The sequence below is a fragment of the Miniopterus schreibersii genome (assembly GCF_964146895.1).
Source record: "Miniopterus schreibersii genome assembly, chromosome: 7".
Taxonomy (NCBI): Eukaryota; Metazoa; Chordata; class Mammalia; order Chiroptera; family Miniopteridae; genus Miniopterus; species Miniopterus schreibersii.
In genome coordinates, this window is record NC_138108.1 from 76,413,557 (window position 1) to 76,436,687 (window position 23,131).

General features: G+C 37.8%; 1 protein-coding gene across 4 annotated transcripts in view; it reads left to right on the plus strand.

Moving 5' to 3' along the window:
- Positions 1 to 23,131, plus strand: part of PTPN4 (protein tyrosine phosphatase non-receptor type 4) — a 183,245-nt gene that overhangs the window by 15,244 nt on the left and 144,870 nt on the right. The window lies entirely within an intron of this gene.

Consider the following 23,131-nt stretch of genomic DNA (forward strand, 5'->3'; position numbering starts at 1 on the left):
TTATGGTTTTTGATCTGTGTTGGCATAGTTGTTTACAAAAGAATTGTATAGGTCAAAAAGTCCTTATATGCAATTCTGATATCCCCAAAGCCCTGAAAAACAAAAGTAGTTGTAGTTAATTTGCTAGCCAAATTCGACCTAAACCAATGGGAGTCTGTTTAGGCTTTAATTTATTGCACTTACAGTGAACATTCTTAAGATTCTATAAGAAATTTTAAATTAGCAATATGGTTAATGCAGGGAGTTACCCTGGACCCAACCAAGAATGTTAGTTAATATGAGGTATTTGTGCCATATCATGTCTCCATAATCCAAATATTCTGAAAGTGTTTTCAAACCAAAGGTTTCAGATAAGGATTGTTGACATGAACCGATTTTCACTACCACCAATTTCCTTAGCAATGGGTGATAAATGGTACTTTGTTTTATTTTGAATTTCTTCTTAATGATACTGAATTTTTTCATGTTTATTTACTAATTTCATTTCTTGTATACATTCTTCAAATTTTTTGTTCACTTATCTGGTAGGGTCTTAATATGCTTTTTAAAACCAGTTTATAATATTGTACCTATTAACTGGTTTTCTGTTAGTACAGTAGCATGCTTGTGACATATTTGGAACTTTTTGTATCTAGCATGTCAATAAGAAATGCTGCAAGTTGAAAATTTATCTACTTATAGTGTAAGGGAAATTACCATGCTCCTCTGCTCAAAGTCCTATAATGGCTTCACATCTCATTTAGAGTAAAGCCTGCAGTTTTTGGTTTTTTAAATTTTTTTTTTTTTTTATTGATTTCAGAGAGAGAGAGGGAGAGTGAGATAGAAACATCGATGATGAGAATCATTTATCAGCTACCTCCTGCACGCTCCCTTCTGGGGATCGAGCCCGCAACCCAGGCATGTGCCCTGACCGGGAATCGAACCACGGTCTCCTAGATTGTAGGTCGATGCTCAGCCACTGAGCCATGCCGGCTGGGCAAGGCCGCAGTTTTGACCAAGGGCCCTACATGATCTGTGGCACCTGTTCTCTCAGCTCATCTGTGACCACTCTCCTTGTTCACTTTTCTCACTGGTCTCTTTCTGTTCCTGGAACAGGCCAGATATGCCCACTTCAGGCCTTTGTATTTGTTTCTCTTTCTCCCTAGACAGCTTTCTCCCAAGTATTCCAGGCATAGTGTCCATTTGTCTCACTTCCTCATTTATAATCAAGTCTGTTCAAAAATGAATTACTCAGTCATGCCTTTCCTGAATACCTTATTTAAAATTACATCCCTACTCCCACACTCCCTGCTTTTTACCTTAGTTTTTAAATTTTATTTTTCAATTACAGTTTACATTCACAACTATTTTGTATTAGTTTTGGGTGTACTGAATAGTGGTTAGAAAATCATATTTCTTACAGAGTGTGCCCCCCGATATTTCAAGTACCCACTTGGCACCGTATGTAGTCATTACAGTATTATTGGCTATATTCCCTATGCTGTATTTTACATACCTGGGGCTATTTGTGACTACCAATTTCTACTCCTTAATCCCTTCACTTTTTCACCCAGTCCCCTAACTCCCTTCCTTCTGGCAACCATCAGTCTGTTCTCTGTATCTATGAGTCTGTTTCTATTTTGTGTTCATTTATTTTGCTCTTTAGATTCCACAAATAAGTGAAATAATGTGGTGTTTGTCTTTCTCTATCTGACTTATTTCACTTAGTATAATATCCTCTAGGTTGATCCATGGTGTCGCAAATGGTAAGATTTCATTCCTTTTTGTGGCCGAAGAATATTCCACTATTTATATATATATATATAAAATAACTTTTAAAAAAATTTTAGTATGTTTTTTATTGATTTTTGAGAGAGAGGGAGAGATATAGAAACATGGATGAGAGCCATTCTGACAGGTGTGAGGTGGTATCTCATTGTGTTTTTAATTTGCATTTCCCTGATGATTAGTAAAGTTGAGCATCCTTTCATATGTTTATTGGCCCATCTGTATGTCGTCTTTGGAGAAGTGTCTATTCAAATTCTTTTTAATTGGGTTGGTTTTTTGATGTTGAGTTGTGTGAGTTCTTTAAAAATTTTGGATATTACCCCTTATCTAATATATCCTTGGTGAATATCTTCTTCTATTCACTAGGTTGTATTTCATATTATGGTTTCCTTTGCTGTGGAAAAACTTTTTAGTTTGATATAGTCTTTTTTTTTTTTTTTTAAGATATCTATTGATTTCATAGAGAGGAAAGGAGAGGGATAGAGAGATAGAAACATCAATGATGAGAGGGTCATTGATCAGCTGCCTCCTGCATGCCCCCGACTGGGGATCAAGCCTGTAACCCGGGCATGTGCCCTGACCGGGAATCGAACCCCCATCACCTGGATTCTGGGTCGACGCTCAGCTGTTGAACCATGCCCGGCCTGGCTGATATAGTCTTATTTTTTTTATTGTTTCTTTTGTTTCCCTTGTCATATCAGGAGCTATATCAGAAAAATTATTGCTAAGAGAGATGTTGGAGATTTTATTGCCTATGCTCCCCCCCTCCTTAGAAGCTTTATATTTTCAAGTCTTACATTTAAGTCTAATCCAGTTTGAGTTTATTTTTGTATATGGTGTTTCCTCATTAGAATGGAAGGTTCATAGGGTTAGGGGCTTTTATCCTGTTTTGTTTGTTTATATATTCATGTTTCTTCTTCCTATCTGGCATATTGTAAGACATTCAGTAGATATATTGAACAAGAGGAAAGGTAGGGGAAAGTAAAGAGGAACATTTCTCTAATTGTCTGGCATATAGACAGTTGATTTGAAATTTTTATTTTTTAGAAATTTTATTGATGAAATAAAAATATAATAATAATTGAATATGATTTGTTTTGGTCTACTAATGAGAAGAAGGGAATTTTTTTTTTTATGGGATAATACTTAAGTGTGATTTAAAGTTCATGCTCCCTATCAGATCAATTGTGAATGTTCATCTGTAAAAGCCATTTTTAACTCGTGGTCCAAAAACGGACAGCAGATTTGGCCTGTGGGCCATAGTTTGCTGACCCCTGGACTATGTCACTGTTGCCCAAATTAGTGCAAACTCCTCCACAATACAGTTCTAAGTATCTTTCTAATTTTAATCGTTGCGTTCCCCTGTTGGCTTTTTCCTCATTCAACTGGATTACTGGTGCTTCTTGGACACTTTCTGGTTTCTGTGTCATTTAATAATCAACCCTCTGTTTTAATTCTGTTGTAACTAGAATATTTTTAATAAAATAATTATGTATTTCCAAATTTTTCCTGAAGTCAGTTTTGCTCTTTAGAGAGGTAGTTTAGAGAGGTAGTACTCAATGATGATGATGGTGATGATAATGGCTAACACTTACAAGGTACTTTTAAGTGTCAGGGACTGTGCTAAGGACTTCTTATGTATTATCTCATTTAGTCCTCATAGCAACTCATTTTATAGATGAAGAAACTGAGGCACAGAGCCATTTAACAACTATCCACAGTCATAAAGATAGTAAGAATTTGAACCATATAACAGTCTGATTTCTGAGCTGACAGTCTAAACTATTAAGCAGTATTACTTCCCATGTAAACTCATATAATTTGTATTTTTATGCTTTTCACCCCTTTGCAGATCCCCTTCTTCTTTTACTTATTTAAGTTTTTTATTGATTTTTAGAGAGAGAGGAAGGGAGAGGGATAGAAAGAGAGAGAGCAACGAAAGAGAAAGGTCGATTGCTTCCTGCACGCCCCCTGCTGGGGATCGAGCCCACAATCCTGGGCATGTGCCCTGAGTGGGAATTGAACCAGTGACCTCTTGGTTCCTGGGTCAGTGCTCAACCATTGAGGCACACCAGCCGAGCCTCTTCTCTTCTTCTAATCTAACTTTATTTGTGAAAGACTGATAAGCAGTCATTTTGAACAGACATAAGGACTCATGAAAACATATATGAAGTAATAGGATTGGATAGTATTATGAGCGAATATGAAGTCAGTGGCTTTTCTACTGTATAGACTTTACCCCACATTAAGAGGTACTCTTTACATTATGCTCTTGATAACTTCTAATTTATTCTATTTTGCTAAAAAAATGTCAGTTTTGACCCACTAAGTTGATTTATTTAGTCAATGAGTCTCAACCTGCAGTCTGAAACATTTCATTAAACATTTAGGTGCTGCAAACTTTATTGTTTGTGTTCAGTTACATAGGAAACTCTGCTTATATGAGATTGTTGCTTTATAAAGAAAGGATAAAAAATTCTCTACACTAATCCCCTACTAGTAAAAAATTAATTTTTGCTGAAAAAGAAAGGCACACCAAAGCCTTCAAAATGATACCACAAGCACTACTACATGGTTGACATGGCTGGACTGTTTTAAACAAGGAAAAATAGAATGTTTTCGTTGGCTGGTGGTACTTGTTAAAGATAGACTTTATTGGTGGACTCTCATATAAAGCAGACTAAAGAACAGAAATTTAGAAAGTGGGCAGGGGGAGAGGGGGAAAGCACTAGTGGCAGTTAGGTAATAAGCTCTAGGCAGGAGAGAGACAGTAGTACTTTCACTCATTAAAACAGTTTATATATTTTTTTAGTATATTTTGCTCAATTATTTAAAATACCTTTTCCCAATTAGACTGTGAACCCCTGAGGGCAGAGATCTAGATGTATACATGTTTATATCTCTAGCATCAGTACTGTGTCTGGCCATGAGAAGCTGTTGACATGTTTATATGAATAAACAGGTGTACTGAAGGCACAGGATTAGGGAACTCTTTGTGGGTGTTAGCGGGTCTAGGTGTCTGTATCTCTCTCTCTCACATACGTGAACTAAAAACAGACACACCATACATTAAATACTGTAATGTATACAAGTAGAAAATAATGATATGTAAAAGATTAAGTAGCAAAGAAAGAAGCTGCCTCAGGTAAATAAATTTGATGTGAGAAATGGTTCAAATTAGATTTCTGTGTTGGAATATATGGTTTACAGTGAAGATCAGATTTATTTTGACATTGAAATTCTGTATTCTTAACGGGTCAATAACACGTGCATAGAGGACATACAGAGGACATTTGTAAAATGCCACCTGTACTTTAATGAGTCAAAGTACTGTTTCTTAAGTAATAAGCTTCTCGTATAAGTTATTGTATAATAACTACTATTATTTGTTATATTAAATATAGAGAGATAAATTTTAGAGCAGCACTATTGCTACATTTGACTTTTTTTTTTTTCTACAGGGTGTATTTTATTGTTGATCGTTTTGATAGCACTGCCCTAAGAGAATCTGACCTATTCAGTTTTATATTGCTAAGTTCAGTTCAGAAGGGTTGAGGGAACCTTAATTGAATACTGTATAGGGCTATAGTAACAAGCTAAGTTATTCAGTCCAGTATCTTACACTGTCAGCATTTTAATTTATAATTACATTCAAAGAATCATATATAATAAGAAACAGGCAAAGTAGCCCTGGCCTGGTAGCTCAGTTAGTTAGAGAGTCATCCTGATACGCAACGGTTGCAGGTTTGATCCCCAGTCAGAGCACATACAAGAGTCAACCAATGAATGCATAAATAAGTGGAACAACAAATCTCTCTCTCTCTCTCTCTCCCTCTCCCTCCCCCCCCCTCTCTTTCCCTTCTCCTCTCACTGAATTCAATAAATAAATTTGAAAAAAATTTAAAAGATGGTTTGTTTGAGAACATTATATTTAAAATAGGTAAAAGGTTGTCAACTATGCAGGAAATTTTTGTGAGTGATTAACTGCTTGATAATTTTGGATAACAAAGGTTTTACTATGTCTACTTTTGTGAAGTGTAAAAACAGAATTTGAAAGGAATTTTTTTTCATAATCTTTATTCACCACTTTTGATTTTGAAAACTTTCAAAACTATGGAAAAGTAGCAAAAATAGTGTACTAAACATCCATGTATCCTTCATATAGATTCACCAGTTGTACTTTTCAAACAGATTCACCGATTGCTAACATTTTGCTACTTTGCTTTATCTCTCTCTGTGTATATACTTCTGAAATTTCTGAACTAGGATTTCAAGATGGTGGCAAACTAGGTGGAAGCTACACTCACTTGTTCCCAGGATCAAACTGAAGTTACAACTAAATTAAAAATCAATCATCCTGAAAAATAAACTGAAGACAAGCTGAAGAGGAGTAAAACCAAGGATTTACAGAAAAAGCCACATCAAGACTTGTGGGAAGGGCTGAGACACAAAAAGGGCTGGCTCTGCTCCCATATGTGACGACAGGTTCCAAAGGGATATCTCAGCTGTGGGACGGTTCCCCTTGAGAAGCTTGGGGCCTAAACCCCAAGCCTGACTCCATACCCCAGAGCACCAGAGCCAGGAAGAGGCGCCCTCATAACATCCCGCTGTGAAAAGCAGTGGAGTATATGTTGGCCAGTAATAGACAGAATCTGCTGGAGACACAGGTACCCCCTTAAAAGGGCTAACACAAAATTTCATTTGCAGCCACTCACCCTGGGCTCTGGTGGAGGGAGGTAGGAGCAGACTAGAGTTCCCTGAGGAGAGTTTGGCATTTATGGCTCTAGGGAGAGAGCTGAAGGGACAGCCCCCAGGATCCCTGTGCTGAGTCATTCTTCCATACCACAGATTCAATATATCTTGGGTGGAGCACTCCCCTCTCTGTGGCATCAGTCTGGGAGAAAGCTCTTGCCCTACCCTCTGGACTTCCTTTTGGCCTACCATGGGGAGAATTGAAAAACACAGAAAGACATGAAAGCTAAGTAACATGTTGCTAAACAATGAATGGGTTAACAGTGAGATCAAGAAAGAAATCAAAAGATACCTTGAAACAAATGAAAATAAGAACACAACAACCCTAAATCTATGGGACACAGTGAAAGCAGTCCTGAGAGGGAAATTCATAACATTACAGGCCCACCTCAAGATACAAGAAAAACCTCATATAAACAATCTCATGTTACACTTAAAAGAACTTGAAAAAGAACAATAATAAATGCTCAAAATGACTAGAAGGAAGGAAATCATGAAGATCAGAGCAGAAATAAACAAAATAGAGTCTAAAGGAACAATACAAAAGATCAATAAAACCAAGACCTGATTCTTCGAAAAGATAAACAAGATTGGCAAACCTTTAACCAGACTCAAGAAAAAAAGAGAGAGGATCCAAATAAATAAAATCAGAAATGAAAGAGTAGCAGTAACAGTTGACTCCAAAAAAATGCAAAAGGTTGTAAGAAAATATTATGGACAACTATATGCCAACAAATTGTATAATCTGGAGTATATGGATAAATTCCTAGAAGCATACAAACTTCCAAAACTAAATCAAGAAGAATCAGAGAATCTGAATAGAGAGATTACAATTATTGAAACTGAAGCAGTTAATAAAAAAGTCTCCCAACAAAAGTCCTGGACCAGATGGCTTCACAGGTGAATTTTACCAAACATTCAAAGAATAGCACCTACCCATCTCAAACAATTCCAAAAAATTCAAAAGGAGGGAAGGCTTTCAAGCTCTTTTTATAGGGCCAACATTATCCTAATCCCAAAACCAGATAAAGACACTTCAAAGAAAGAAAATTATAGGCTAATATCTCTGATGAACATAGGTGCTAAAATTCTCAAAAAAATATTAGCAAACCAGGTCGAGTAATACATTAAAAAGGTCATACACCATGATCAAGTGGGATTTAGTCCTGGGATAAAAGTTGGTATAATATGTGCAAATCAATAAACATGTTATAGCACATTAACCAAATGAGGGATAAAAATCACATGATCATATCAATAGATGCAGAAAAAGCATTTGATAAAACCCAGCACCCATTTATGATAAAAGCTCGTAGTAAAATGGGAATAGAGGATACATACCACAACATAATGAAGGCTATACATGACAAATCCACAACCAGCATCTTATTCAGTGGGCAAAAACTAAAAGGGTTTACTTTAAGATCAGGAACAAGGTAGGGTTGTCCACTTCCATCACTCTTAATGAACATAGTAGTGAAAGTCCTAGCCACAGCCATCAAACTAGAAGAAGATGTAAAAGGCATTCAAATAGGAAAAGGAGCCATTTGCAGATGACATGATACTATATATGGAGAACCCTAAAGATTCTACCAAAAAACTACTAGAACTGATAAATTCAGGAGAGTAGCAAGATACAAAACAAATACCTAAAAATCAGTTGTATTTCTATATACTAATAATGAACTGTCAGAAAGGGAAAACTAAGAACAATCCCATTTTACAATTGCTTCAAAAAGAATAAAATACCTAGGAATAAATTTAACCAAGGATGTAAAAAACCTGTACTTGGAAAATTAAAAGACAATGAATAAAGAAATTGAAGAAGATAAAAATAAGGGGAAGCATATACTGGTAGTGTTCATAGATAGGAAGAATTTACATCATTAAAATGTCCATACTACCCAAAACAATCTATAGATTCAATACAATTTCTATTAAGATACCAGTGGTGTATTTCACAAAACTAGAACAAATATTGCAAAAACTTATATGGAACCACAAAAGACCCCAAATAGCCACAACAATCTTGAGAAAGAAGAAAAATGTTGGAGGAATCATGCTACCTGATATCAAACAATACCATAAAGCCATAGTAATCAAAACAGCTTGGTACTGACATTAAAGCAGACATATGGACCAATGGAACATAATAGAGAGCCCAGAAATATACCCCCTCCTTTACAGTCATTTACTATTTGACAGAGGAGGCAAGAAAATACAATGGAGTAAAGACAGTCTCTTCAGTAAATGGTGTTGGGAAAATTGGACAGATATGTGCAATAAAATGAAACGACTACCTTCCTACAGTATACACAAGAATAAACTCAAAATGGATTAAAAAGACTTAGATGTTAGACTTGACACCATAACAATCCTAGAGGATGGAAACAAGATGGTGGCGTAGGTAACAGCTGTACCCACTGCCTCTTACAACCACATCAAAATTACAACTAAAATACAGAACCACCATCACTCAGAACCTCCTGAAATCTAGCTGAACAGAAGCCCTACAACCAGGGAACTGAAAAAGCATTGAGACCAGTAGGAGGGGCGGAGACTCGGGCATATTGGGGCTGAATCACGGAGAAGCGGCCGCGGGCCCACACCGAGTGCCATGGTTGAAACCCGGGAGGGATATCTTGGCGGTGGAAGTTTCCTGGAGGAGTGGGGGGGTCCCAGCCCCACAGCAGGCCCCCAGCCCAGGGCTCCAAGGCTGGGAAGAGAAGTCTCCACAACTTCAGTCTGTGAAAGCCAGCGGGGACTGTCGCTGAGGGACTCAGAGGCTGTGGGAGTCCCAGACTTTCCTCTTAAAGGGCCCGCACGTGGACTCACTCAGATGCGTTCCCTCAGCGCCCAGCAACAGCTTGGAAGGAACCTGGGACACTTGGGGAGGAACTAACCTGCCTGAAATTGGGGTGAGAGGTGGAGGGACAGCTTTCTCCCAGGCAGAAGAGCTTGCAGTAGCCATTGCTCCTTAGGTGAGTCCTCCCCCCACACAGCCATATTTGAATCACCAGCACCTGACTCACACCTTTGGCCCCGCCCCTCCCCTCCCCACCTGCAAGCTCATCCAGGCCATTTCCAATGGCTTTTCTATGCAAGTGGCCTCTCGAGCCCCATGCTTAGGACTTTACTAAAATCCCTCAAACAAGCAGCAGCGTGCCCCATATGGCTTGATAAGGGGCCCCAGGCCTAGCACTAGCAGCAGTCTGCATGGGTTCATAGCTTGGCCTCTCTGGACAACGCCAAGCCCAGCACAAGTAGCCGCCAACTACGGTTTGCTGTGTAGCTCATGCTGGGTGACCCTGGGCAAGGCACTGGCACAGGCTGACTTTGCACCTCCCAGGAGGCCCCAGAGACAGTGTACCTGGTGGTTAGACTCAACCATGCTGGATTACAACTCTACCACATCCACGAGTGACACACTCAAGGGGCACACTTGGTGAACACCAAAGCTGCACTGAAGTAAATTCTGCTTCATAGGGGTGTCTGCAGCAGCTCTTTGGCTGCAGTTGCAGCTGGTCCTCACAGCTGATTGGCCTGGGGGTCAGTTCCTCCCAGTGAGGCCAACAGCAACCAAGGTTCAACTACAACAGGACGGTGCACACAGCCCACACAGGGGACCACCTAGAAGGCCCAGCTCAGGTGACTGGGAAGGCTGAGCCACAGGACCCTACAGGACACCTGCTACACAAAGCCACTCTACAAATTCCAGGAGACATAGCAGCTCTACCTAATACATAGAAACAAACACCTGGAAGCAGCCAAAATGTGGAGGCAAAGAAACAAAGGAAAAAACAGAAGAAATCTCTAGAAGAGGAACTAAATGAAGTAGATCCAAGCAAGCTAACAGATACAGAGTTCAGAATTTTGTTTATAAGGATGCTCAAGCATATTATTACAAAAACAACTGAGAAAATCGATAACATAATAAGGTACCAGTTTGAAATGAAGGCTACACGAACTAAAATGAAGAATAATTTACAGGGAATCAACAGTAGAGTAGAGGATGCTGAGAATCAAATCAGCAATTTGGAACATGAGAAAACAAAAAACACCCAACCAGAAGAGCAAGAAGAAAAAAAAATCCAGAAATATGAAGATAGTATAAGGAGCCTCTGGGACAACTTCAAGAGGCCCAACATTCGTATTATTGGTGTACCAGAAGGAGAAGAAAGGAAGAAATTGAAAACCTATTTGAAAAAATAATTACAGAAAACTTCCCCTACTTGGGGAAAGAAATAGACTTACAAGTCCAGGAAGCACAGAGGGTCCCAAACAAGAGGAACCCAAAGAGGCCCACAGCAAGACACATCATAATTAAGATGCCAAAAGTTAAAGACAAAGAGAGAATCTTAAAAGCAGCAAGAGAAAAGCAGTTAGTTACCTACAAGGGAGCTCCCATACGACTGTCAGCTGATTTCTCAACAGAAACTTGCAGGCCAGAAGGGAGTGGCAAGAAATATTCAAAGTCATGAAAAACATGGAACTACCACCAAGATTGCTCTACCCAGCAAAGCTATCATTTAGAACTGAAGGTCAGATTAAGAGCTTCACAGATAAGGAAAAGCTAAAGGAGTTCATCACCACCAAACCAGCACTACAGGAAATGTTGAAGGGTCTTCTTTAGGAAGAAGCTAATGAACAAAAGAATCTGATGAACTAGATAGATCCAGAGACATTGACGCATGCAACAGACGATCATATTTCAGAGGAAAGAGAGAAGGGGGGTGCAGGGTGGGCAGAGGAGATTAACCAAAGAAGTTATGTCCTTATATGCATAACCCATGGACACAGTCAACAACGGGGTGAAGGCCTGGGGAGGGGGTTGGAGTGAAGTGCAGGGGGTCAATTGGGGAGAAAAAATGGGACACCTGTAATACTTTCAACAATAAAGATAAATTTTTTAAAAATCCTAGAAGAAAACAAAGCCAGTAAAATCTCAGACATTTCTCTTAGCTATATCTCTTCGGGAAAGGGAAACAAAAGAAAAAGTAAATAAATTGGACTACATTAAACTAGAGAGTTTTTGGACAGCAAAGTAAACCATAAAGTAAATGAAAGGACAATCCACTGAATTGAGAGCATATTTGCCAATGATACATATGACAAGGGCTCAATATCCAAAATTTATGAGGGACTTAATGAAACTCAACACCAAAAAAACATACAATCCAGTTAAAAAATGGGCAAAGGACCAGAATAGACAGTTCTCCAAAGAGGACATACAGATGGCCAATAGAACATGAAAAGATCCTCAGTGTCACTAATCATCAGAGAAATGCAAAGTAAAACCACATTGAGATCTCACCTCACACTTGTCAGAATGACTGTCATCAATAAATCAACAAACAACAAGTGTTGGTAAGGACGTGGGAAAAGGGAACCCTGTGTACTCCTGGTGGGAATGCAGACTGTTGCAGCCACTGTGGAAAACAGTATGGAGATTCCTCAAAAAATTAAAAATGGACCTGCCTTATGACCCAGCAATTCCACTTCTGAGAAGGTTGCCAAAGAAACTCAAAACACTAATTCAAAAGAATATTTGCACCCCTGCGCTCATTACAGAGTTATTTACACTGGCCAAGATTTGGAGCAGCCCAAGTGTTTATCAGTAGATGAGCAGGTAAATAAGCTGTGGTACACTTACCCAGTGGAATACTACTCAGCTGAACAAAAGAAGATCTTACCTTTTGTGACAGCATGGATGGACCTGGAGAGTATTATGCCAAGTGAAATAAGTCAGTCAGAGAAAGACAAGTATCATGTGATTTCACTTATATGTAGAATCTAATGAGCAAAATAAACTTAACAAAGTGGAGAGAGACTCATGGATACAGAGTACAGACTGACAGCTGTCAGAGGGGAGGGGATTTCAGACTGGGGGAGAAGGGCGAGGGGATTAAAAAATAATAAATATTCAAAAATATTTCATAAAATCAATTCAATTGTTTGAATATCTAAGATAAAGTAAAATTAAAATTCTGTACTATTTCAACATTGCAAACATGATTATAAAACACTTCACCCCTAAATACTTCAGTATTCAACTCTGTGTCTTCTAGGAATAAACACATTCTCCTAAATAACCATTTGTTCATACTCAGGAAATTTAGCATTGACACAATACTTGAATCCAACATACAGTCCATATTCAGATTTCTCCAGCTGTCTAGTCAGGTCCTTTATGCCTTTTGCCCCCTGATTTGTGGTTGGAGCAGGGCCAGGTTCATTTGGTGGTTCTGTCTCTAACCCCATCACTTCCCCAGCCTTTTCCAGCTCCTCCTCCTCTCCCTTTCTTTCCTTTTCCTCCTCACACTTTTGAAGCAACCAGGCCAGTTGTTTTGTAGAATGTCTCTCATTTCTCTGATTATTTTCATAATTAGATTCCAGTTAAACATTTTTGGCAGGAATATTACATAGATTTTGTGTCCTCAGCGTATAATGTCATGGTGCATATGACATTACTTTTGGTGATCTTAAATATGATAATTTGGTTAAGGAAGGATATGACAGATTTCCTCATTGTAAAGGTACCTTTCCCCTTGTAATTAATAAGTAATCTGTGGGACAATATCCAGTAATTTTAGCATTAATTGATTATTATTGCCTGAATCAGTTATGGTAAATGTAAAATGATAATTTTCTATTTCAGTTATTCCTTCTACATTTATCATCTGACATTATTCTACAAAGAAGGGTTATCCCTTTACCTCACTTAAAAAAATTGGTATCAGGTTAGACCTATGGCTCCTTCCTTGTTTTATTCAGAGTATTATCTATTCCTGTTATTTATTTTGAAACTTAAGTTGTCTCATTTGGCTGATGAGGGCCCTTTTTATTTTTTTTTTGTTAATCCTCACCAGAGGATATTTTTTCCTATTGATTTTTAGAGAGAGTGGAAGTGATGGGGGCGGGGGGAGGAGAGAGGAAGAGAGAGAAGGAGAGAGAGAAACAGATGTGCGAGAGACACAGCACATCGATTGATTGCCTCCCACATGTGCTCCAACCAGGGTCAGGGATCAAATCTGCAACCCAGGTATGTGCCCTTGACTTGGAATCGAACCTGCAACCCTTCAGTCTGAGGGCCGACACTCTTACCACTGAGCCACTCTGGTCAGGGATGGTAAGAACCCTTTTAATCTGCCTCTCATATTTTTTGACTTGTCCTAATCAGATTTTGAGGACTTTTTTATTTACTGGCACAAGATATTCAGCCTGACCTTGTATTTTTCCTTGCCCCAGATCTGGAATCATCCATTTCTCCCAAGGAGTTCTCATTCCTTTTTAGTGGGGAACAGTATGTAGGGCATTAGGTATGTTCATTGGTGTCTTTTTGCTTGTAGGTTCTAATAATACACAAAGAGAGAAAATATATTTTTTAAAATGAGATTTTATCAATATCTCTAATTCAAATTTAATGTTGCAGCTTTCTCCATGCCATATCTGATCTGTCTCTTGTAGTGAGACCCTTGGTTTCCAACAACATTAATGTATTTATACATTTGTTCAGTTATGTAATACACACAAAATAGTTTCAGAATGCTGCATCAAGAGCACTACCAACAACAAACTTAATAAGTAAAGTTTATGGTGTTTTTTTAAAATATGTTTTCATTGATTTTTTTTAGAGAGAGAGAGAGAAACATCAATCAGCTGCCTCCTGCACACCCCAGCTGGGGATCGAGCCCACAACCCTGGTATGTGCCTTGTCCGGGAATCGAACCTGTGACCTCTTGGTGCATAGGTCGACATTCAACCCCTGAGCCATGCTGGCCAAGCAAGCTTATGGTTTTTTTGTGTTTGTTTTTTGACATTTCTTTAGATTTATTCTGAGAATAAATCCTGCTGTGGATATGTTGTCGTGGGCAGGTGTCAGCAAACTGGTCTTCTAGTCAAATCTGACCTGCCACCTGTTTTACCTGTTTTTGTATGGCCCATGAACTAAAACTGATTTTTATATTTTTAATGTTTAAAAAAAAATTTCATAACAAAATTATGAAAATTATATGAAATTTGAACTTCAGTATCCATAATTTTATTGCAACACAGCTGTGTTCATTTATTTACATTCTATTTATGGCTACTTTCATGCCATACAAAGGTAGAATTGAGTAGTTCTGACAGAGATCGTATGACCTGTAACACGTAAAGTATTTTTTGTCTGGCTCCTTATAGAAAATGTTTGTCAACCCCAGTCAAGAATATTATGTTCAACAGTTACTAGGAACCTTTTTTTCCCTGTGTGGTTGTGTTATCTATCTGATTTACTATTCATTTGTTTATTCTATTTTAGGGAGAAAGGAAAATTTTTTAAATGTTAGAAATGAGAAACGATTGCATTTTAGAACTAGAAGGGAATTTAGAGATTGTGTAGTCCTGCACTGCGCAATAGGTCAACCACTGGCTAATTGACTGAATGGGTGCCCTATTTTTGTTGCTTTCCCCATGCATTTGCAGTTATTTCCATTCATTCATATTTGCAGTAGGTTCCATTTGGACATTGACTTAGGAACTTGACTTGGGAAGGCGTTGAGAGAGTTTAGAAATAATAGGCTATGCAAAATAAAATAAAACAACAGCAAAGCTCTGCTATTGAATCCCCATCCACCTGTAATTCTTTTTCTATTAGTGAGTTACTCCCTCTGCCCTTACTGTAAAACAGGTTACATTATCTATGGTTGTGGTTTTTTTTCATGTTCACATTTTCGGTGGTGGAGAATGTTGAGATGAAAATTGGGTAAAGAATGGAGATTTGTAAAACTCACAAATAGTGATCATTCTTTTTCAGCGATGTCTTTTCTTCAATTAATTTAGATGCTTTTATAGTTGACTTTGAAAAGATCAAGAGAATAATTTTGGCATGAGAAAGTAGAAATTTCATTATATTGTGGTGGAAATAATAGTATTGCCTTTGAGATTAGACACATCTGGATTCACATGCCACTCTATCACTTTTGCTTATGTAACCTTGAACAAACTACCTGCCATCTGTAGAAGAAATTAAGCGTATTAACATGATGAAGAAAAATGGCCAAAATATTCATTATGTTAAATTAAATTGAATCTAGTTATATAGCCAGCAGGTTATGAACCAGAACATCAAATTCTCTCTATATATTTTGCCTCTTAAGTGGTTTGGCCATATGTGTTTTTAACAAAATTATTAAGGCAAAATAGTATGTAATAAACTATCCATTTAAAGTATAACATCTGATAAGTTTTGATATACATTCATAAAACTACTACCACAATCAATGTAATGAACATATTCATTACTCCCCCAAATTTTCTTGTGTCCCAGTGTGATTTCTTCCTCCATACCACCACACCCTACTCTCATCCTGCTGGTCTACTATTTGTCACCAAACTTTATTTTGTATTTTCTAGAATTTTATGTAAATGGAATCATATAGTATGTACTCTCTTTTTTTGATCTACTTTCAGCATAATTATTTTGAGATTTGTTTATGTTGCATGTAATAGTTCTATTTTCTTAACTGCTTACATTCCATTTTATTAATGTACTTACTACAGGTGAATAAATATGTACCACATCTGAATAAATCCATTACCTGTTAATAGACTCTTGTTTTGTTCCCAGTTTCCCACTACAACAAATAAAGTTACTGTGATCATTCATGAACAAGTCTTTATATGGACATACACGCATTTGTTACCTAGAGATGGAATGGGTAGCTCATAAAGTTGGAATGAGTTCAAATTTGTAAAGTGCCAAACTGTTTTCCAACATTGTTGCAACATTTTATATTCCCACCAGCAATGAATGAGAGATCCATTTTTACCTGGTTCTTATCACATTTTGTATTGTCACTATTTTTTTAAAATTTTAGCCATTATGATAGATATGTAGTGATACCGTATTGTGGTTTTAATTTGCATGCGCCTTATGTCTAATGATGTGGGGCTTTTTTTGGAATGTGGTTATTTGTCATCCATATATCTTCTTTGGTGAAGTATCTTGCAAATCTCCTCTTTGTGTTTTAATTAGATTATTTCCCTTATTACTGAGTTCTGAGAGTTCTTTATATATTCTAGATATAAGTCCTTTATCAGATATATGCTCCCACTCTCTGGCTTATCTTTTTCTTTTAACAGTGTCTTTTGAAGAGCAGATGTTTTGATTTGATGAAGTCCAGCATATCAATTTATTCTTTTAAGGATTGTGTGTACGGTGATGTTTTGAAGAAATACTTGCCTAATCCAAGGTCACCAAGGATTTCTCCTGTGTTTTCTTTAAGAAGTTTTATTACAAAAATAAAGTTTAAAAAAAAAAAAGTTTTATTATTTTAGGTTCTACATAGATCTATGATCCATTTTGAGTTCATTTTTGCATGCGGTGCAAGGTATGGATTGACGTTCCTATTTTTTTGTATATGGTTCTGTTGAAATGATTACCCTTTCTGTACTGCATTAATTTTATATCTTTGTCCATAATTTTTATAGTTTGAATATCATCATTTATGTTCAGCTCTTTTTACTTAGCATAATGTGTATAAATTTTTAATATCAGTAGACAAAAAGATCAGAATTCTAGAACTTTTAGACTATTTAAGATTTTATTGGTACATTGAGTATATTTAAAGGAATGAACATTTTTGTAGATCACAATTCATGTTCTTTCCTTAAAGGAGATGGGCTCTTTTCCACTGACAGCAGTCGTGTGTGTGTGTGTGTGTGTGTGTGTGTGTGTGTGTGTATATATATATAGTACTAAATATATATATAGTACTAAAACACCTTTCAGGTGAAAAAAATTGTGATGGATACTTTTTTTTTATTTCTTCCCCTTTCTGGAACATCATGAAGATTTAATATATTCTTTCACAAAGTTAGAATTTTCAGGTAGTACAATTCTCTTGAAATAACGCTGAATTATTGCTTTATGAATTGAAAATAAATGTGGCAACAAGGGTGACTATATTCGGTATCTTGCTAACTAAAAATGTTAGTTTTGGGAGAAATCTCAAGAGCTGGATAGACAATTCACTTATGCTTTAGGTTTGAAGTCTTTAAGTATAAGTGCAAATGTTAAAAGTAAGTGTTATGGTAAATGGGAAAGACTAGTGTTAGCAAAATACATTTATAATCTTTTGCTCTTGTCATTCCTATACCTTGCTTTGACTTTGGGATACCTTTATAACATTGACCAATTTTTTTGGTAACTCCTCCTACTGTTAAGACTTAGTTGCTGATTCTGTTGTTACTCCTGTATTTCCTTATGTCTTTGGTCACTTTCACTAGACCACTCACCCCTGGTAAAGGGAAGGCAGGGTTGGGAAGGGGGGAAGTATAGAAACATCACAGGCAAGAGTGGAATTTGCACAAAGAGACTATCATGTATGTTGCTTCGTTCTTTGTATATTTTCATTCTATGTCTTGTGCATGCTTGTTGTTTGACTAGTACCACTGTGAAAGATAGTCATTTTCTGTTGCGTAATAATGAATTAACATAAAGTTAGCAGCATGAGACAACACATATTTATTTTCTCCCAGTATCTGTGGGTTAGAAGTATGGGTACAGCTTGGTTTTGGTTCTCACAAAGTTACAATCTACATGCTGACTGGACTTTGGGAGCTTAGGATTCTCTTCCAAATCATGTTGTCGTTGAAAAGTACAATCATCTCTGGGGCTGAGGTCTTCAGTTCCTTGCTGGCTGTCAACTCTTAGAGGCCCCTGCACTTCCTTGCCACAAGGCCCTGTCGTAGGCCCTCTCACAATGTGGCAGATCATGTCTTTAAAGCCAGCAGCAGAATTTCTTTCACTTCAGGAAGGTTCCAGTCTTTTGTTTAAAGGCTTTTACCTGATAAAGTCAGGCCCACCAAGGGTAATCTCTCTTGTGATTAACAAAGCTGATTTGGGGCTTGAATCACATTTGGAAAATCCTATGAAATTCCCCACACTCCAGTGGAGGGTATTGTACTGTTATCTACTTGATCAATTAAGGATAAAATAAAAGTTTAAAGTTACCTTCACTTCTTCCTTCCTTGATCATCTTTCTTTCTTTATGTAGATGTGAGTTTTGACCTATATTATTTCCCTTTCTCTAAAGAACTTTTAAAATATCTTGCAAGGCAAATCCACTGGCAACAAATTCTCTTTCTCTTTTTGTCTGCGAAAATCTTAATTTCTCTTTTGAAAGGTAATTTTTTAGGATACAGAATTCTAGGTTGGTAGGTTTTTTTTCTTCAACATTTTAAATATTTTCCTCCACTTTCTTCTTCCTTGCATGGTTAAGAAGTGAGATATAATTATACTTGTTCTCTATTGGTAAGGTGCTTCTTTTCCTTTGGCTCCTTTTAGGATTTTTAAAAATCTATGGTTTTCTGTAGTTTAAAAATGATATGCATAGGTGTGGGGTGGTTTTGTTTGTTTTGTTTTGTTGTTTTGCATTTTTCCTTCTTGGTGTTCTCTGAGATTCCTGGATTTGTGGTTTGATGTACAGCATTAATTTGGGGAAATTGTCAAAACAAATTGGGGGAAATTCTCAGTCATTATTGGTTTATTTCTGTGTGTTTTTTCTTGTCTTCTGGTATTTCCATTACATTTATGTTATATCTTTTGTAGTTTTCCCACAGTCCTTGGATATTCTGTTCTGTTTTTTGTTGTTGTAATTTGTTTGTTTGTTTTTCAGTCTTTGTTCTCTTTTTCATTTTTTTGAGGATTTTATTGATATATTCTCTAGCTTAGAGATTCTTTTTCTGTGTCTCAGGTACTAATAAGCCTATCAAAGGCATTCTTCATATCTGTTGTTTTCTCACCTGTAACATTTCTTCTTGGTTCATTGTTAGGGTTTCCATCTCTATGCTTACATTGCTGTCTGTTCTTACATGCTGTCTACCTTATCCAGTAGAGCCCTTAGCATATTAATTATAGTTGTTTTAAATTCCCTGTCTGATAATTCCAAGATACCTTCCGTGTCTGGTTCTGATGCTTGCTCTGTCTCTTCACAGTGTGTTTTTTGCCTTTTGATATTCCTTGTAAATGATATTTTGCTAAAAGGAACTGCTGTAAATAGGGCCTTCGTAATGTAGTAAGGTGGGGGGTAGGGGAATTATTCTTTAATCCTTTGATTAGCTCTCAGTATTTTAGTGAACCTGTGCCTCTGGACTGTGAATTTCACAAGTGTTTTTAATTTTTTCTCTCCACTTAGGTGGAACAACATGGCTAGAGTGGGCTGGAGTTAGGTATTTTCCTTGCCCCAGGTCAGTTAGGCTCTGGTTAACTAGTTTCTTTTGAGGGTAGGCCTTGCTAAGAAGAACAGAGTGCTCTGGTGTAATTTCATAATGGTCACCCCACCCCATCCAACCTGCGGAAAGCTCGTGTGTTTCTCTCCGATATTTACTATGGGAATCTGGTTGAGCTGCTGGAGGTAAGTCTCACAATATTGTGGGAGCCATCCAATAACTGGGCCCCCTTGGAGTTTTTATTTAATTTTATTATTATTATTTTTAATCCTCACCTGAGGACATGCTTAGAGAAACGAAGGGACAGAGAGAAACATCAATGTGAGAAACATCGGTCGGTTGCTTTCTGTATGTTCCCTGACTGGGGATTAAACCCGCCACCCATGTGTGTGCCCTGACCAGGAATCAAACCAGCAACGTTTCGAGTACATGGGATGATGCTCAGTCAACTGAGCCGCTCTGGCCGGGCCCCCCTGGAGTTTTTAAACTCAGCATTGTCCATATTGAGCCACCAGCAATTCGTCAGTTACAGTTCAGCCTTTCCTACTACTCTTGCACTGGCTTCTGTGACAGCTTCTGCTTGTGTGTCTCTACTCTGGTAAGCTGTGACTTCATATGTGCCTGTCTCCAGTATTGGGGGCAGTGGTTTGCCCTGTGTCCTCTCTCTTACAGATCCAAGAAGAGTTGCTGATTTTGTTCTGCTTTTTACTTGTTAGGATGGAGTACAGACTTCCAAGCTTCTTACATGTGGAACCAGAAACCACCAATCACTGTCACTTATTTTGTGTCCTACTCTGTTAACCTGCTAAAGCTGTTTTCCTTTATACAATTTTTATAATTGTGTAACATTGACTTTTACTTATAGCTTTAATCCTTTTGACATGAAGAGTCTACAGTGTCGGCTGCAGTTATTGAATACCACCGATTTTAACTGCTGTTTCTTACTACTTTTTTGCCTTCTCATTTAAATGTCTTACTACTTATTGCTTATTCATATTTAAAAATTCTATGTACTTGTGTTTGTTTCTAGTGTAGTTTGTTTCCTTTATCTAATGTCTTTAAGAGGGAAGTTTTGTGGATTTGAAGTACTGTTTGAAAATGTCTTTAGCTTTATTCTTTCACATTGTCAACCAAAGGTCGTTGGCACCATTTCAACGCCAACAGGAATCCCCAATTTGGGGTGCAGTGAAGAAGGAAACTGTTCAGTACAAAACAGCTCAATTATACAGCATGGCTGTGAGGCAGCCCTAGGATTAGCCATCCCTGGGACCAGGAGGCTCTACAGCCAGGCCTCTCTGGCTAGACAGCTCTGCTCTGCTTCTTGCTGGTCTGCTCTGTTCTGTGCCAGTCTGTTTTGCACTGCTCTGGTCGGCGACTCTGCTCCCGTGTGCTCCGTTCTCTGGTTTGCTCCGTTCTGTGCCAGTCTGCTCTGGCCTGTGCTGGTCTGCTACGCTGTGCTCTGGTGAGACATCTTCGGTGTTTTAGCTCAGCTGGGGAAAGGCAGTCTTTGGTGGAAAGGGAAAGTGTGCTCCCAGAGCTAGAGGAGAGCTGGCTCATATAGACAAAAGTCCCTGTCCCTGATTGATCTGCCCTCATGCAAATGAGGACTCCAAATCTCGAAGTTTAATTGCTCCAAAAGACATTGTCCTGATTGATCAGAATAGAGCCACTCTGTTTGTTTGGAACTGTGCAACTTTGATTGGATGGGGAAAACCTCTGTACTATTGGTTAAATAGGATTCCAGGAACTCCTTTGTAAGGACGGGCTCAGATGGCAGAAACACAGGTAGATGGCAGAGGCAGGTAGTTTTAGTGCAGGTCTCTCTGTGAAGTGCAGTTTGCATAAGAGGCCCCTGTGTTGAAATGGCTGCTGGGCTCTGGGCTCTGTTTTTGTTTTTGTTTGTTGTTTTAATTTGAACCCAGTTAGCCACCAGGAACCCTTCACAGCAGTTGCTCTTCTTTCTGAGGGTCCACAACATGAATTGTAATTTTTTGGGTATATACTTCTGTGTTTCAAATACAGTAAAACCTCGATATAATGACTAATTCAGGCGAGGGGGTGTCCGTTAAAGCACAAAGTCCATTATATAATAAAGTAGGTTTTCCAGATAGCGTAGGTTAAGAAATTGACAAATTAGTTTACCTGTTTTTACTTATGTAGACAGGTTTGTGTACTTAAAATTAATTATGTATGAATAGTTTAATTTCACAGAAAAGTTTTCTATATGTGTCATAGTAATTTTAAATTTATACCCAATAGGTCTAGTAAATGCATGCATTCACCAGTCACTGAGAGTAAACAAATGCACATTGGCTGGGCCATGGCTTATCACTGTTGAACATCAGCCAGCCCAGCTAAAACTGCTGCAGAAAGTCATGCCTTGAGACAACAGAACCAATTACCTATCACGTGGGATGTGGTGTGATCATGCACTAATCATTCACCAAACATTGTTTACCAGCAGTGACACTTGGATTTATAGTTGTAGATATGTAATATTTACTTATGTTGGCAAAATTACTAGTGTTTTTTCCAACATATTGCCTATTCACTAAAATCTGTTAAAAATAACGGTGAGTTAATAACAAAAAATATTCTGTTAATTTAATGATAAGCACATCTTGGCTTAAAGCATTTTAAAATTAACGAGGTGTTAGTTTTCATATATGACATACGGACTGGAAGTTTTGTTTGTTAAATCCCAAGCCCATTAAATTGAGTTCCACAAAATCAAGGATTTAACTATAATTTTCTTTCAGACTTTGGTGCTACATCTTCATCGTCTTTTAGCATCAAATGCTGCTTATATCACTGTGATATCTGTTCTTTTATATGCAATATACTTTCCCCCTCTTAGGTTACAAATCGAGAAGCAAAGATCTGTAGACTTAAGTTTTTGTTTCTGTGTTCTTAAGGATAATAAGAATAAACCTATTAGAATTTGAATTTGAGGATAGTTAAAATGAAGGATACTGTGTTTAAAAACAAACTCCTCTGTTTTCCCCCAAATCTTAAGCTTAATAGAGGGAGGAGCCCTTCAGAGTTAAATAACCTTCCCTCCAAGTGTAAAGTTACCACTTTACAGTGTGTTTTTTGGGTTTGTTTTTGTTTTTAAATATGTCTGTTGATTTCAGAGAGAGGAAGGGAAAGGGAGGGAGGGAGAAATAGGAACATCAATGATGAGTCATAGATCGGCTGCCTCCTACATGCCCCCTACTGGGGATTGAGCCCCAAACCCAGGCAGTTGCATGTGCCCTGACCAGGAGTCTCCTGGATCGTAGGTCAATGCTCAACTGCTGAACCACACCAGCTGGACTACAGTGTTTTTTAATATTTGCATCAGTGAGTAATGTTCAACTTCCTGAGGTAGCATATTCTTCCCTCTTTTGACTAGTACAAG